The following is a 10,409-nucleotide window of genomic DNA, read 5'->3' on the forward strand; positions in this document are numbered from 1 at the left end:
ACCCTCTTCTCTGTTAATCTCACCCTCTTCTCTGTTTATCTCACCCTCTTGTCTGTTTATCTCACCCTCTTCTATGTTTATCTCACCCTCTTCTCTGTTTATCTCACCCTCTTCTCTGTTTATCTCACCCTCTTCTCTGTTTATCTCACCTTCTTGTCTGTTTATCTCACCTTCTTGTCTGTTTATCTCACCCACTTCTGGGTTTATCTCACCCTCTTCTCTGTTAATCTCACCCTCTTCTCTGTTTATCTCACCTTCTTGTCTGTTTATCTCACCCTCTTCTCTGTTAATCTCACCCTCTTCTCTGTTTATCTCACCCTCTTCTCTGTTTATCTCACCTTCTTGTCTGTTTATCTCACCCTCTTCTATGTTTATCTCACCCTCTTCTCTGTTTATCTCACCCTCTTCTCTGTTTATCTCACCCTCTTCTCTGTTTATCTCACCTTCTTGTCTGTTTATCTCACCCTCTTCTCTGTTAATCTCACCCTCTTCTCTGTTTATCTCACCCTCTTCTCTGTTTATCTCACCCTCTTCTCTGTTTATCTCACCTTCTTGTCTGTTTATCTCACCTTCTTGTCTGTTTATCTCACCCACTTCTGGGTTTATCTCACCCTCTTCTCTGTTTATCTCACCCTCTTCTCTGTTTATCTCACCCTCTTCTATGTTGGTGCCCCTTATTTACAGTGCTGTGAAAAAGTATTTGATTTCTTCTGTTTCTGTGTATATCTCAGTTTCAGAGCAGAATTCATGTTTATCTAAATTACTGCAGGTGGCCCAGACCCTGAAGCAGTAAAACATCCCCACACCATCACACTTCCTCCACCAGGCTTGACCGTAGGTATGATGTTGTTTTTGTGGAATTCGGAGTTTGGTTTATTCCAGATGTAACGTGACCCCTGTCTTCCAAACAGTTCCACTTTCAGCTCATCAATACACAGAACATTCTCCCAAAAGGTTTGAGGATCATCAAGGTGTGTTTTGGCAAAATTCAGATGAGTCTTAATGTTCTTCTGGGTTAGCAGTGGTTTTCACCTCACAGCTCTTCCATGGAGCCGTTTTCCCCCAGTGTCTTTCTGATCGTGGAGACATGAACAGTGACCTTTATTGATGCAAGAGAGGCCTATAGGTCCTTTGATGTTCTGCTTGGATCTTTTGTGACTTCCTGGATGATTCGTTGCTGTGCTCTTGGAGGAATTGTGAAAGGGAAGGTTCTGGTAAGGTTCACTACTGTACAGAGTTTTTCCATTTGGAGATAACGGCTCTCGCTGTAGTTCTTTGGAGTCCCAGAGCCTTTGAAATAGCTTTGTAACCCTTCCCAGACTGATGTATTTCAATCACCTTCTTCCTCATCATTTCTGGAATTTCATTCAGCTTTGGCGTAGTGTGTTACTGCGTAAAACATGTTAACCAACTTCATACTGTTGTAAAAGTTCTATTTAAGTGTTGATGTGTTTGAACAGGGTTTGCTGGTTGTGTCTAGTCCAGCTGAACCCCATTATGAATGCAGTTTCATAAATTTGGGGAATTAGTAACTACAGGGTGCAAATACATTTTCACACAGGCCCAGTTGGTATTGGAGAACTTTTTTGCTTCATTAAATAACATTATCATTTAAAAACTGTATTGTGTGTTTGTTCACGTCGTCTTTGTTTTCTCTTAGATTTTGTTCGGTGGACAGACTGAAAGTCAAAGCTTGTGAATGAACATTATAACTGCAAATCAGACAAAATGAAACACCTCAAAGAACCAAATATCTAAATGTGAAACAATACGTTTTGTAAACAGCTTTGAAATGCTCATACAAGGTCTATTTTTTTGTGTGCCACACCCTCCATTATCCTCTCATCCCTGACTTTCCCATAAATCTCTGTGCTGTCGTTCCCAGTGATTCAAGCAACACCGGGAATTCCCATGACACAACACCATTGTAAGCCTGATATTAAATTCCTAGTCCTGAGGCTATAAAGCATGAGCACACAGTTCCAGAAATACACCTCCGCAGAGTTGTAGACAGAGACACAGAAAGAGAGTAGGTCTGTCATATGACTGATCTGATAGGGGTTATAGTGCAGAGTAACGTCTGCGTCTGCGTCTGCGTCTGGCCAGCGTTGCGTATCCTGCTTATCCAATCATCTCTGTCTTGTGTCGCAATCCAACCTCGGATAAAACGATGTTTTATTTACGCAAACACTGCAATGGAATAGCATGAAATTTAGCACACAGCAGCATGGATTCCAGTTGATCACAATATCAGTTTTAATATTTACACTCAGGCCCATTAGATTTAGATTTAGATCCCTAGGGCAACTCCATGAGACAACATCAGGAATAAAACTACATGTAGTTGTTAATGTTAGATAACAATGTGTATATCTAACCACGCTGGTAGGGTAAGTATTTTATTGGATATATATATATATATATATATATATATATATATATATATATATATGAATGGTTGAATGGTATGCTGATATCCTCTGAGGCAGTGTTTTGTTCTGTTTTGTTCCTCAGGTCATGCACTGAGGAGTTACACTGTGCTCTGACGCACAGCTGAAGTCAGAACCGTCTTTGGCGATTTTGCACATCTGCTCAGGTTTCAGGTGGACCTCACCTTTGGACTTCTTCTGTAGAGGTTATGGTTCTGAAGGACAGGAATTTTCTCTACTCACACACCCAGTGAGATCACGTCATATCACTCATACAGTGTGTGTAGCTCCAGCTACTAGCAAACATTTTCTTTATTTATTCACAAAAAAAAAAGTCCTTGTTTTTAGCGGATCCTTAAGCACTTTCGGGACAGTGAGCTTCTGGAGTGTCCTGTTACATGAATACCGATGAGTCATATAATAAGCGTCATCGATACGCCGAAAGACAAATGATAAGTCCAGGTTTTCAAGCATCAGGTTATACCTATGAGAGAATTGCACAAAGGGTACAGCATCGGAGAGATTCACGTGAGACTTGTCCGAGGCTAATTGGACCCACAAGCGGGTGTGATGGTTAGGTGTCCATATATTTATGGCCATATTGAGTATGTTCATACAGTAGGAACCTTATCCTGTGAATCATGTCATGATCGAACACATTTCAGATTCACATGAAGAAGGAGCATCATGGTTTCCTGACTCAGGGCCTGCAGAGCGTGCAAGCTGACTCATCTGACGCTACGACTAAACCTTGATGGTGGCGTGGCTGGCTGCTTTATGCCCCAGGGAGCCCTCATGTCTGCGTTACCTTCCGGAGCTCCCTTTTAGTTATGTTATAACTAGTCCACCTATCCGGTGTCACCCAAATGAAGATGTTTTGAGTCTGGTTTATGTAGGACAGAAAATACGTTAAAATCTTTTAAAAATAGGACAACTCTAACATTCCTTTAAAAACAATGACTCGCATTCACTTAGAGGCCATAAATATGATGTTGTTGTTTTTTTAATGTAAAACTCAAGACATACATCTACACCCAGCTTCGTTCTGTACTCAGACAAGCTTGAATTCTCTTTATTCAATATGTAAAAATATGTGGTACATGTGGTTGGAAATGATTGGAGATTATTTGTATGGATTGAGTAAAATATGTTGTTCTTTGCATGCCGGGGTTTTGCAGACGAAGCCTCTGACTGAGCTGAATTGATTAGCCATACTGTGGCAAGAAAGCGCTCGTAAATTCGGAAATCGGGAACGACATCCAGGAAGGGGCCGCTTCCGAAGTGCACATAGGTGGTGGGCAAGATTCAACTAATCTCCCTACTTTCATGGAAAGGAAAGGGATTTGTTTCAAAGAGCAGCGGTCCACAGAGCAGGAACGCTTTGCCAAACAAAACATTCTGACAGAAGAAGCCCATTTTTCAAGGACGCTGCCAGTTTGATCGACCTCGCATCGCAGCGAGGGGTGAAAGCAGCACAGTGGCTTTGACCTGGTTTCCTTCACTCCTCACACATGGCAGCTTGTCTTGTTTTTCCTTGGCTCCCAAAACAGGAGCTAGGCAGCTTGGCCCAGATGTTTTCTCAATATTAGGAACTTTTTGGGGCTCTGGACGACAGGATTTCTTCCAGTCCGACAAGTAATTACAGTATTAATCTATATTTGAGACACCCTTCAGTTCTGAACGTTCTGAGCAGATTCACAGCATAAGGACTCTTTTGTGTCTTTTCTGTTGTGTGTTTCCTGTGTTTAAATGTGTCCCTGGCCCGGTTTAGCACCTTACTGCAGGCGAAATGAGGTATGTGAAAATCATAGCTCAGCTCTTTAGTTATTAGCCTATTTAACTGGGATTGAATGGTTTTAATTCAGACTTCTGATGACTGTCTATAAGGCATCTAATGGCAGTTTGTTCTGTAGATTCACGGGTCCCTGGGTGGCAGAATATTCGGAATAGAAACTATGTTTGGTTCAATAGAGAATTGTTCTCTTTTGTGTTCTGTCGTAACAGTAAAAATTAATAAAAAGTCATCCCTTTTTTTTTTTTTTTCATTAAATGTGCATGACACTCCAGGATCAGGGTATGGGAACTTGCGAAGTCCAATCTTCTTTATAAAACTAAACTACGATCTTCTACAATACAGAATCATTTACAATAGCTTTTAGACACCTTTACTATTCAGACTGTACACTACATTGTGGGACTTCTTCTTTAGATCATTCTCCAGCTCTTCATCACCTGCATACCGCCTCCAGAGCTCCTGAGAGTCCTCAAGAAGCAAATCACAAAATATCTTCATTAAACAAGGCTGGAATGTTTGTATGAAAGAACATGCTGCATGCGTTGTATGTAGAGTTGAGAACACATATCCCCATGATGGGAATTGTATCTGTGCACAATGCACTTTGGCTTTGGGAAAATCTATAATCCCCCTCTAAGAAGGGGGGCGATGGGCCGGGGGGGTTATACGCTGTTTCGACACTGTTTTTCTATTGTTGTTGTTGCAGACGAGGTACAGACGGAATTGATTTGGGATGCTATCTGGCTATTTCGGTGCAGTGTGTGTTCCCCCAAGGATCCGATCTGGGGATGTTGTTCAAATGCATGTGGTGTAGTCTTCCCACATGACAAAGGTGTTAACAGTGAAGCTTATCAATCGGTGTAAAAATAAACAATTAGCATAAAGGAAATGCTGTATTTGTACCTCTTCCATGCGTTTCACTTCTTCCATACCATCTTCCTATTGGTGGCTTTAGACGAGTTGAAAAGCAGTAGTGAGATTTTAATTCAAATACTCTGCACTCTGCCAGAAGTATCAGTAAATCAGCTGCTGATGATAGCTGTAGTCATGCGTACAAAGGCGAGAAGAAATAAAGGGAACTATGGCCACTGATGATACCATTTTACAGCGTCCTGTGGTCACCATGTGACCTTGTGCTAAAGGTTTCTACGTGTGTGCTCACGTACACAAGAAGTTATCCAGATGTTCAAACAGCACCCTTGGTGGTTAGAAGGGGTGAAATAGAGGTATGTTTTTAATATCGTGTGTGCGTTGAGCTGCATGAATCTCACAGATCTCACAGCCACGGTCATAGAACATCAGGTCAATTCAGCTATATTAGGACATGACTTAGCAGCATTCATTTTCTCTTCTGACAGCTGAAAGTCAAAGCCCTCGCAGTGGAACATCCTGATCGAAATAATACGACTGAATCCATGACACGTCGTATAAGGGGATGTGGTAATCAGACAGAAGTTGACCCCAAAAATCTTGAGGTAGGAAAAATGATATGTGCTTTGGTTAGTAGTTTCATAAGTTTGCAGCATGATTCGGCTTCATTGGGACACAGTGAAGGAATATAATGGTTCACGAAGCAGTTGGAGGGAAGAGGCTGGACGTATGCAGTTGGATGTAAGTGGTCAGACATATGTGGTTGGACGTATGCAGATGGACGTATGGACTCATGAAACCCATCAATATGGTTGAATAATGCATGTATGGATTTTATCTGCATTAAATTTTTTTTATCGGTCTTGTATATGCAATGCAAATTGTGTTACAAATGACCAAACATATCATTAAACATGAGTTTCAGTCAGTCCTGACAAAAAGGGTGAGCCGTGTTTCTTTAGCATATGATATCGATATTTTTCCTTCACCGGTAGACCGTCAACACTTTTAAGAAATCCTCTATGAGTTGGCTTAGCATTTCCCATGATTGAATTTTCTACCCTTTGGCTGTGGTTATTAGGAAGCAGGGGGTTTAGTAGGTGTGTTCCAGGCACAGAACTGCAACATCAATTTATACCACTGATAAGTGCTATACTACTAGTTCGAGAAGATGGTTATTCTGCACATACACGTGTATATGTAGTCACGCTGCCTCGATGTGCTCCTGGTACTGTCAGACCTTCACTACAGACGTATAAATGCCACAGATTTGTGTGTTGAGAATATGGCCCTGGCAATCATCCCTATGCCGAACCAAAACCATAGCAATGCGACTGCTTTTCACTCACGCACAGATGCATTCCAAAAAATGTAAAAAAAAACCTGGCCCGTGCAAGCGCATAATGATTTCTACATCTGCAGAGCACAAGACTGGAACATGACTTACAGATCACTGTAAGCTTTAACGTTTCGTCTAATCGTTGCCGTTAACCGCAGAGCATTTGTTATTACACATGCTAATAAATACTACTAACATGACTAACTAATTCCTGTTAACTAATACTACTGGAATAGCTTAAGAAGGGTACGTAATGATGGAATAACTCTCAATTATGTGGACAATCCATCTTTCTCCCCCTCTTTAACCTTTAAAGGCGAGTTCAAGTTGAATAAATGATCCAATATTTTCATGTAGTGCTTGTTTGTGAGAGCCGGTCACCACCGATATTATTCCCTTTCTTCCCAGCGTGTTTTACATGTTTTGCTGAAAACAAATGAAGACAATGATTAGGAGATCATAGCATTGCCACAAAATATCGGCACAAATCGAAGACTATAGTTCATTCCTGTCTAGTATTAAACAGACGTTCCGCATCAGAACAGAAGGACAATGCATTTTACACATGTTATTCCCGAGGCCTGATGAGATCTACCTTCCAGACCTGCCCGTTCCATCCCGATGCTGAACTTCAGCTTGGAGCGTCCTTCACCGGAGAATCGCTCGCTGCTCGTGAAGATGATTATAAATGTTCTCTCTTGGGCAGCCTCATGATTGCACTTGCTAAAAAGTCTCATTCATTATATACTGGATAACTACAGCTAAAACTCCACTGAAATCAGCAAGGATCCTGATGCACTGAAGATCTTTCCAACACACTTCATAGTATAGAATACAAGTGTAGAAGAGAAATGATTTATAATCGCGCTATCAGGTGTCACCCACATGACGATGGGTTCTCTTCTGAATCCGATTTCTTCCTCATGTTGCCATTGTCGACTCTAGCTTGCTCACTAGGGATAAATATACAGATTTCTGTGAAGCTGCTTAGTGACAAAGAAACTGAATTCAAATCGGACAGATGGAAAAGAGAGAAAGAAATGTAAAACTTATCGAGTTGTATATCTCGAGTACTATACGTATTACACAGATCATCTTATGTTAAGTGTCAATGTCACATGAACCTTAACTCTTACGACCACACATTTGTTTACACATTATTCCATCATGAAGATCCGCAAGCAGTAAATAAGCGTTTTGGTGTTTTTCAACATCAGAAGAGGGAAGAAATGGGGGCAGGGTTGTTGGTGCCAGATGGGCTGGTTTGATATCGTATTCATCTTAATAACCCAAATTCTATAAGTCTGAATCTGCACTTAATCCGATTATGATACTCAGAAAGCCTTGTAGTCCTCCATGTTCTCCATTAGTGTTGCTATAGAAATGTACAGATGAATGTAAGGCTTGGATTCCAGTAACTCTAACCCTGTACTTTTCTCTCTTGTGCATCACTCGTTTTTTTCTTTCCTTCAGAGCTTATTAAAGTACTTCACGAGAATTTGGGACCGAGGGAGAGGATTCATAAAACAGTGCTCTAAGAAAAAAAGTGTAGAGCCAATGATCAGTGCTTTTGAACCATTTGTAGTTAGATTTATTGTGGTGGAATCTCCACGAGACAAGTTAGCTCCTGCTCTATAAACAGTTCCCTCAACAAGCTCTGACTTTCTCCCGGTAAAGGGCTCCATTCCTTCAATTATATGAAGTCTGCCAGTACCATGTGATGAACAGCCCCACACCATGATGCTTCACCTCCAGACTTCACTGTTGGTGTAGTGTTTTTAGGGTGATGTGCAGTGCCATTTTTTCTCCAAACATGGCGTTTAGTAGGACAGCCAACAAGTAAAATTTTGCTCTCATCTGACCAGACTACAGTCTCCTAGTATTTCATAGGCTTGTCCAAATGAGTTGTAGAAAACTTTAAACAGCTTCGCCATGCCTTTTCTTTAGTAATGGAGTCCTGTGAGGTGAGCGTGAGCAGTGGAGAGCATTGCCTATTGTTTTCTCTGTGACGATGGTACCTGCTGCCTCCAAGTGTTTCTGGAGCTCTTTTCGAGTGGTCCTTGGCTCTTGGGCTACTCTTCTGACTATTCTTCTGACTCCCTGGTCAGAAATCTTGCGAGGAGCTCCTGTGCGTGGCCGGTTGATGATGGAGTGATGTTTCTTCCACTTGCGGATAATGACCCCGATGGTGCTTACTGGAAGATTCAGAACTTCAGATCTCTATCTGTAAGGTCTTGGGACAGCTCTTTGCTTTTACCCATCACGAGATGTTTCTTGTGTGACACCTTGGGAACGAAAAGCCTTTTTACAGACCATCAGTTTACTAACCCAGCTGATATTAATATGCACAGATAGGGGGTATAATTACTTAAAGATTTCAGCTGGTTCCTTACCTTGCCTTGGAGAGCTGCTTTTTCTTAGCGTGTTCAATACTTTTTTCCCCGTGTCATTCCACTTTATTACACATAACTTTATTTATGGACTTCTTGATATTTCTGGATTTCTTGAGTTAATACTGATGTCTGGTGAAAATCTCATGTGAATAACCTCATTGGAAATATATTTACTGAATCAAATGTTGACGCGTTCAGTACTTATTTCCTACGCTGTACAGTGTATTGCTGGACTCGTGTGGATTGCATGTTGTATTTATGGAAAGCATTGTAAAGTTTAGCAATTAGACCAATGTTTAGCAACCCCGGTGTGAAGCAAACACATTACGCATGAGACATGACCAGACATTTGCCTTTAAGGATCTTGTTTTGACATATTGGCGAGATGGCAGTGGTTTAGTAAAGCACATGAAGTGAAGGTCTTGTAAATATGTAGAAACTCCTTATTGTTTAGTGCCGGCCTTTAGAGTTCTGGCATTACTGTACAAGGCTGCCTGGTCACACAGCAACTGTAGGTCAAAGAGACGAGAGAGAGAGAGAGAGAGAGAGAGAGAGAGAGAGAGAGAGAGAGAGAGAGAGGTCTTCCACAGGGGACAAGAGTCTGCTACATGCCACTGATCACTGGCTCCAGACAGATACCCGCCCCCCCATACACACACACATTAATATACCCCCATCCATATACAATATCTCGTCAAAAAGAAGATCATTGTAAGATCTGGAGTCGTCACCCATGAGAAATTCAGATCATTGTCATCAATGTTTATAATAGTTTGCAGATTCTGTACTGAAACCTTGTGGTTTTTATCAGGAGCAGCAGCAGCAGCCATTTTTGGTCTTCTGAAACTGCACTGCAGCGCAACCACAAATTCTCTGGCAAAAGAAATGGTTGTTAAGGAAGCAGTGGGGAGACGTTGTACGCTGAACTTTAACTAAGATTGAACTTGAATTTGTCACTACACGAGTATTCTGACTCGGCACATGAAATAATACAATTTCTACACAATCCTACAAACAGGGAACTGAAGAGAAGGTTTTCATTTAATTTGATTGAGATTATTTCAAATCACTGATGATCCTGAGCTCGGGTTACGCTCTGTGTGGAGTTCTGGATGTTCTCCCTGTGTTCCTGTGGGTTTCCTCCAGACCGGAGGTAGATCTTTTATTTCTCTCCGGATTCACTCTGATCCTGACCAGGACGAAGCGATGACTTGAGGCGAACGAATGAGCAGATTATTTTGCTACCGACAGTCATAACATTGATCTAGGAGGAAGAGCTAAAACAATGGCAGCAGGACAGAGAATGAATGCAATGCATTTGATTGTTTTGAGGCTGAAAGGCTTGTGTTCTGTTCGTCTCTAGTCAGAAGGAGTCAGTGTTTTCCTGAGACAAAGGCAATCAGAGTCCGCGTGACGTCACGTGTAAAAGACAGAGATTAGAAAGAAAAGCGTGACGCTACTGTGTGTCATTCCCTGTTGCTACACTTATACGCAGTTATGTAGAAGCGTCTCCAACAAGTCTCTTTCCATTTTCAATTAAACATGTTTAATATTTGAATAATGATTTTAACAACAGAAACTTT

Source organism: Ictalurus punctatus, chromosome 24, assembly GCF_001660625.3.
Source record: "Ictalurus punctatus breed USDA103 chromosome 24, Coco_2.0, whole genome shotgun sequence".
NCBI lineage: Eukaryota > Metazoa > Chordata > Actinopteri > Siluriformes > Ictaluridae > Ictalurus > Ictalurus punctatus.